Source organism: Artibeus jamaicensis, unplaced genomic scaffold, assembly GCF_021234435.1.
Source record: "Artibeus jamaicensis isolate MK-2021 breed Jamaican fruit bat unplaced genomic scaffold, CSHL_Jam_final contig_240, whole genome shotgun sequence".
NCBI classification, from domain to species: Eukaryota; Metazoa; Chordata; class Mammalia; order Chiroptera; family Phyllostomidae; genus Artibeus; species Artibeus jamaicensis.
In genome coordinates this window covers 8,107,785-8,115,852 of record NW_026521506.1, presented here as the reverse complement: position 1 = coordinate 8,115,852, position 8,068 = coordinate 8,107,785, and positions in this window count along the sequence as shown.

The window sequence follows — 8,068 nt, the reverse complement described above, 5'->3', positions numbered from 1 at the left end:
TTCTTACTCTCTCCACCTTCAACCATCTCCCAACCTCCTTCCCTTTCAGTAGACAGCAATCTGTTCTTTCTATCTATCAGTTTGTTTCTATTTTGTTTGTTGTTTTATTTTGCTCTTTAAATTTCACATATAAATGGAATCTTATGGTATTTGTCTTTCTAAGACAGACTTATTTCACTGAACGTAATACCCTCTTGGTTCCTTCATGCTGCCCCAAATTTTAATATTTCATTTTTTATGGACAATCAATACAGTATTTTATTTAAGTGTAATTACCACAACTTTTTAAAATCAATTTGTTCATGGATGGGCACTTGTGTTACTTCCATACATTGACTATTATAAATACTGCTGCAATGAACATGGGGAAGGGTGCATATATCTTTTCAAATTATTATTTTGTGTTTTTAAAAATATATATCCAGAAGTGGAATCACTAGGTCATAAGGCAATTCCATTTTTAAGTGTTTTGAGGAATTTGAGGAACCACCATAGTGTTCTTCATAGTTACATTTATAGAACCAAAGTTAAAATTATAATGTCATAGTTATGTTTTATAGGTCATAGTTCTAGGTATAGTGATAAAGTTATTGTAATAGAATTATTCTGGTACTTCCGCCAAGATGGAGGCATAGGTGGAGACACCATGCTTTCTCACACAACCAAGTTTAGAGACAACTAAATAATAGGAATAGAAAACACAGGTAGAACACAAAAACTTGAATTTTTTGGAAGTCTGATAACAACAAATTCTTCAGCCTGACCGGTAAGAGGGGCAAAACCACCAGCTGGCAGAGTGGGGTAGCACAGGAAAACTCGGTCAGACGGACTCAGGCGCGCGGAATCCAGGCGCAGGGTTGGACCTGGTGGGCAACTCAGCGAGCGACTGCGGGGAAACAGCAAGCGAGCAGGGCTGCGGGTTGACTGTGGTTGTGCAATCCTGTGTGGATAGACAAGGGAGGGAGTGGGCGATTGGAGAAGAGCCAGCAGCCTCTGTGGCAAGCTGTGGCAGAGGGCCACGCCATTTCCCTGCTCTAACCCCGCCTCCACATACAGGGTCATAATCCAGCCACCTAAGTGGCCCTGCCCGGGTGAACAACCTAAGGCTCTGCTCTTCACCCAGCTGTGAGAAAGAGCAGAGGGGGCCGCCATTTCCCCGCTCTGACCACGCCTCCACTTACAGAGTCACAACCCAGCGACCTGGGAGTCCAAGGCTCCACTCCTCATACTTAATAGGCGCAAACAGATAATTAATGGCTCAAGAAGATCTCAAAGCCCCAGAGCCTATAAATCTAAGCGATGAAGAAATAGCAAAACTCTCAGACGCACAGTTTAAAACACTGGTGATCAGGATTCTCACAGAACTGGTTGATTATAGCCACAAATTAGAGAAACATATGAAGGCGAAACTAATTGAAATGAATGGAATTGCACAGGACACCAATAGTGATGAAAAGGAAACTGGGACTCAAATCAATGGAGTGGACCAGAAGAAAGCAAATAATGGCCAAACAGAAAAGAGTCAAGAAGCAAGAATTCAAAGAAATGAGGAGAGGCTTAGGAACCTCCAGGACACCTTTAAACGCTCCAACATCCGAATTATAGGGGTACCAGAAGGGGGAAAGGCACAGCCACCAGTGCAAAACTTATTTGAACAAATAATAAAGGAGAACTTCCCCAATCTGGCAAAGGAAATAGACTTCCAGGAAATCCAGGAAGCTCAGAGAGTCCCAAAGAAGTTGGACCCAAGAAGGAACACACCAAGGCACATCATCATTACATTAGCCAAGATTAAAATGAAGGAGAGAATCCTAGAAGCAGCAAGAGATAAGGGGACAGTCACCTACAAAGGAGTCCCCATCAGACTGTCAGCAGATTTCTCAAAAGAGACCTTACAGGCAAGAAGGGGCTGGAAAGAGGTATTCCAAGTCATGAAATCCAAAGACCTACAACCAAGATTGCTTTATCCAGCAAAACTTTCATTTAGAATGGGAGGGTAGATAAAGTGCTTCTCAGATAAGATCAAATTCAAGGAGTTCATCATCACCAAGCCCTTATTATATGAAATGTTAAATGGACTTATCTAAGAAAAAGAAGTTAAAGAAACATGAACAGTGAAAGGACAACAAACTCACAGTTATTACCAACCACACCTAGAACAAAAGCAAACTAAAAGGACAGCTAGATCAGGAGTGGAAACATAGAAATGAAGATCTCAAGGAGGGTTAGCAACAGGGGAGTGGGAGGAGGAGAAGGGGGGAGAAGGTACAGAAAATAAGTGGCATAGACAGTAGATAGAAAATAGATGGGGGGCAAGAATAGTATGGGAAATATAGAATCTAAAGAACTTGAGACACATGGTCATAAACTAAAGGGGGGTAATGGTGGGGATGGGGGGTAGGGTGGAGGGGAATGAAGGGGGGATAGAACAACTGTAACAGCATAATCAATAAAAAATAAATTAAAAAAAGAAAACAATGTCATAAAAAAGAATTATTCTTATTGAGTTATAGTTTTAAAACTGTTGTGATTTTATTCTTATAGCATTATAGCAATGGTGTAGTGCTATAATTATAGTGAAATAGTTATATTTATAGTGTTTAATTATATTTATGCTTCTGAAGTAATAATTGTAGTCATATACTTATACATGTTACTATCATTATAGTGTTAATATAATGTTTGTGTTGTACCTATGTTTATATTGTTGTAATGTCATTGTAGTTAGAATTTTATATTTCAGTTAAAGTTATAGTTATGGAATGATATTTATAATTATTTTTATTCTTGCATGATTAAGGGTATAGTGTTATAGTTTTAGATATATTTAAAAAGTCATGGTTAGAGTTAAGGTGTCATAAATCAGAGTTATACAACAGTCATCACAATTAGAGTACTATCACTGTATTTATAGTGATATAGTTATAGTGTTAGCATTACAGTTTAGTGCTATAGCTATAGTTAGAGTGTTAGTAGCATAGTGTTAGGGATATAGTTATAGTGGTTAGTGTTATAGTTGAGTATTATATTGTGATAGTAATAGATGTAAGTATAGTGTTATAGTATCACTGGTATAATTCTAATGTGATTGTTATAGTTATAATGATAGTTCTGGTAGTTACAATGCTGTAGTTATAGTGTTGTAGTTGTAATGAATATGTTATCATTGTAATATTTTGGTTATACGGTTATTTTTATTTTTTAGTTTATATTTTTATTTTAATTGTTGTTTAAGTACAGTTTTCTGCCTTTTACCCCCATCCCAGCTCACCCCCACAGGCTTCCCCACCTCTCTCCCATTTCCACCCCCCTTCTTATTGTCCATGTGTCCTTTATACTTGTTCCTGCAAACCCTTCCTCTTTTCCCCTGAAATTCTTTCCCCTCTCCCTTCTGGTCACTGTCAGCCTGTTCTCAATTTCAGTGCCTTTGGTTATATTTTGCTCATACATTTGTTTTGTTGATTAGGTTCCTATTAAAGGTGAGATCCTATGGTATTTGTCTTTCACTGCCTGGCTTATTTCACTTAGCATAATGCTTTCCAGTTCCATCCATGCTGTTGCAAAGGATAGGAACTCCTTCTTTCTTTCTGCTGCATAAAATTCCATTGTCCAGATGAACTGTAGTTTTTGGATCCATTCATTTACTGATGGGCACTTGTGTTGCTTCTAGCACTTGACTATTGTGAATTGTGCTGCCATGAACATTAGGGTGCATAGGTCCTTTTGGATTGGTGTTTCCAGGTTCTTAGCATATAATCCTAGCAGTGGAACTGCTGGCTCAAAAGGCAGATCCATTTTTAGTTTTCTGAGAAAATTCCATACTGTTTTCCATAGTGTTTGTTCCAGTCTGCAATCCTACCAACAGGGCACTAGGGTTCCCTTTTCTCTACAACCTGTCCAACACCTGTTGTTTGTTACTTTATTTATGATGGCCATTCTGATTGGTGCAAAGTTGTATCTCATTATGATTTTAATTTGCATCTCTCTGATAGCTAGTGACACCATTAAAGTCCTAGAGGAGAACATAGGCAGGAAAATATTTCATGCAGCAATATTTTTACTGATATGCTCCCTAGATCAAGGGAAATAAAGAAAAGAATAAACAAATGGGATCTCATCAAAATAAAAAGCTTCTGAAAGACTAAAGAAAACAGTATTAAAATAAAAAGAACCAACTGTATGGGAAAACATATTTCCCAATGATACCTCAGATAAGCATTTAATCTCCAAAATATATAAAGAATTCACAGGATTCCACTCTAAGAAGACAAGCAACCCAATTAAAAAATGGGCAAAGGACTTGAACAGACACTACTCCAAGGAGGACATAAGGAGGACCCAGAGTTATAGGTTATTTTCAGTTTAAATTATGCTTATTGTTATAGAATCATAGGTCTAATTATACTATACTTGTGCTACATATTTGGTCTCCATTCTAATTATGGAGTCTTGGTATAGTTCTAGATTATAGTTATTATTAAGTTATAATCATTTAATAGTGTTCTAATACTATATATTTAGTAATAGATATATTTACAGTTATGATAATGTAGTTACTGTAAGATGAAGTTATAGTTCTAATGTTATGTTCATGTTATATTTATGGTATTTGTAATATTATTTGTGTCATATAGTAATGTAGTTATGTTGACAGTGTTTTGATATTTTGTATTATGGTTACAGATTTGTGTTTACAAAGTCAGAGTCTTAGATGCTTAGTTTGAGTTATATATTCTTATTATAATTATAGATATATGTAACAATTATAAAATTTCTTTTCTATTATAGTTTTATAGTTACAGAGTTATTGTTTTTTCTATAGTTTTTATAATTCTAACAGTTATCAGTATAGTATTATAGTTATAATTTTATTGTTATAATATTATGGAGTATTTTATAGAGTCATAGTTTCTTAATTTCACACATACATATATTTGAAAATGGCAAAAATCAAGATAAGGATTTATTTTGCTCTCTCTTTAACAACTTTCCATGCAATACAGTCCTATCTCCTCTTTCCCACACCTCACCTCTCCCACACCTTTCCCAATCCTTATCATCAAATACTAAGTCATGGTCTCAGGAGATAATAGAAAGAGGTATACCTAATAATTATTCATATATTTATCTCACATTATATACACAACAACCTTTTAAAAACTTATGTTACAACCATCAATATAATCATTAAAAACAGTCTAGAATTTTCTTGTATATACATTCTGACTGTATCATATTTTCGTAGTTATACCTATACCCTCTGCATATATATCCATTATATAACATACTCTCTTTTTCTTTTAAACCTCATTTCGCTTTAGTTCTATAAGTAATGTCAATGTTTAAATGTTAAATGTTCACTACTATGTCTTATGTCACTGCTTCTAGATATTTTGACTAGCTAAATCTTATTCTTACTCTTTATTTAACAGACTAATATTGTTTGAGTTTTCACACGTTAAATGTTATTTTTCCCTTTATACTTGAAATGTAATTTTGCTGGATATCAAATTCTAGGCTAGGATTTTCTTTCCATGGCAATCTCAAATACATTAAGTGTACAACAGGCACAAAAACTGCTTTTGCAAAGTCTGAAGATAATCTCGTTTTCTTTCATTATCAGTTACTTGATATTTTAATCAAGGACCCAATTATTTTTCCCTTTTTCATAGAGTTCAGTAATTTCAATCTCTTACTACAATTGTGTTGGTCATTATGCACTTGAATTTTCTCAAGTGCTTATTTCTTAGGTTTTCTCTTTCAATATCAAATTCTAAATCCAATTCTTTAAATTAGAATTTTAGAATCTATTCTGCCTCTTGTTTTGTTTTCTTCTTCAAGAAATTTAATTATACATGTTGGGTCTTCTATACCAATATTCACTATTTGTCACTTTCTCTTTAATCATTTTTATCTTTTGCTATTACATTTTGTAAAATTTGTAGGTATTCCTCTTTTACCTTTTCCTTTTCTTAAAGCATTTCAAATATTTTTCATGCTTATAATCCCCTTTATATCTATTTTATTTGCAAAATCAAGTTTTTACTTTATTTATAATTGGCTTATTATTTTGTTACCTCATAAACCAAGGTTATATACCTCATAACATATATAATTATGTTATATATTTTTTCATGTCTTGAAGTATCACCTTAATGATTTTTTCCTTTTTTATTGAATTTATCAGAGTAACACTGGTCAACAAAATTATACAGGTGTACAATTCCACCACGCATTATATCTATTATGTGTTACTACCCCAAGTATTATGTGTTCAATACCCCAAGTCAAGTCTCTAAGAATCACCTTTATGTACCCTATACCCACTACTACCTCCCCACACTTAACTACCCCTGGCAATCACCACACTGTTGTACATGTCCTTCAGTTCTTTTTTTTTGTCTTTTTTGCTCAATCCCTCCACCACCAACTGAGCTCCTGTACTCCTGAGCAGCTATCAAGCTTCTCTTTATCTATGAGTCTGTCTCTATTTTGCATGTCATTGTTACAGAAAACAACTCAGCTGCTTTTGGGTGTACGGAGTGGAACTTTATTTTACACACGCGGACCCAGAGGAGTCAATCTCCAAATTCTGGGCCCCCATCAGTGGGGAACAATTGTCTATATAGGGTGAGGGGCGGTCTGCCACTTGGACCATTGCTTCTGGTGGGAAAGCAAGAAAGTGGAACTGCTGATAAGAGTTTATATGAATTTCTTTGTTCTTACTCCTCAGTTACTTAGTTACTTGCTCTCCCTGATCCTGTTGACTCAGCTGCAAGCCCCCTCCTGGGCAGGCTATTAGCCATTACATTTATCCTATTGATTCATTGGCTAGCTCCCCTCCTGGGCAGGACACCACATTCCCCCCTTTAGATGCTTGACAGTGCTGTTGACTGCTCTAGCATCACTTTATGGTTATTATTGTACGTCAGGGGGCTGTTGTAATTTCTGATAACGGTATTGCTGGAGGGACAGGATCCTGGTAATTGCCCTGAAGGTAACTGTTGCTTCTAAGTTCTGGACTATGATACGCAGAATACCAGGGCCAAAGCTTAAACTTAAGAAGATAATAATTAGGACATCCGCCAAGATAGAGGCATAGGTGGATGTACCGTGCCTTCTCACACAACTAAGTTTAGAGGCAACTAAATATTAGCAACAGAAAACACAGCCAGAACACGGAAAATTGAACTTTTCGGAAGTCCATTAACAACAAATTCTTCAGCCTGACCGGTAAGGGGCGAAACCAACGGCTGGTGAAGTGGGGTTGCAAAGGAGGACTCAATCAGATGGGCTCAGGTGCGTGGAATCCAGGCGCTCGGAATCCAGGCCCAGGGTTGGACCTAGTGAGCGACCGACCAAGCGACCAGGTGAGCGACCTCGGGGGAGACAGCGGGGGACCGGGGCTGCGTGTTGACTGTGGTCGCTCATTTGTGCGTGGGTGGACAGGCGAGGGAGTGGGCGGTTGGACCTGGCCTGGCGGGTCCCTGTGGTAAGCGGCAGTGGAGGGCGCCGCCATTTCCCTGCTCTGACCCCACCTCCACATACAGCGTCATAACCCAGCGACTCTGAGTGGCCTGGCCCATGTGAACCACCTAAGACGCTAATCCTCACCCAGCTGTGAGAAACAGCAGAGGGGGTCGCCATTTCCCCGCTCTGACCACGCCCCCACATACAGCATCACAACCCAGTGACCTGGGAGTCCAAGGCACCACTTCTCACACTTAAAGGGCCAGAACAGACCAAAAATGGCGCAAAAATATCTCAAAGCCCCAGAGCCCATAGATCTAAGCTAAGCGATGAAGAAATAGCAAAACTCTCAGACGCACAGTTTAAAACACTGGTCATCAGGATCCTCACAGAACTGGTTGATTATAGCCACAAATTAGACAAATATATGAAGGCGAAACTAATTGAAATGAATGGAATTGCACAGGACACCAATAGCAATGAAAAGGAAACTGGGACTCAAATCAATGGAGTGGACCAGAAGAAAGCAAATAATGGCCAAACAGAAAAGAGTCAGGAAGCAAGAATTCAAAGAAATGAGGAGAGTCTTAGGAACCTC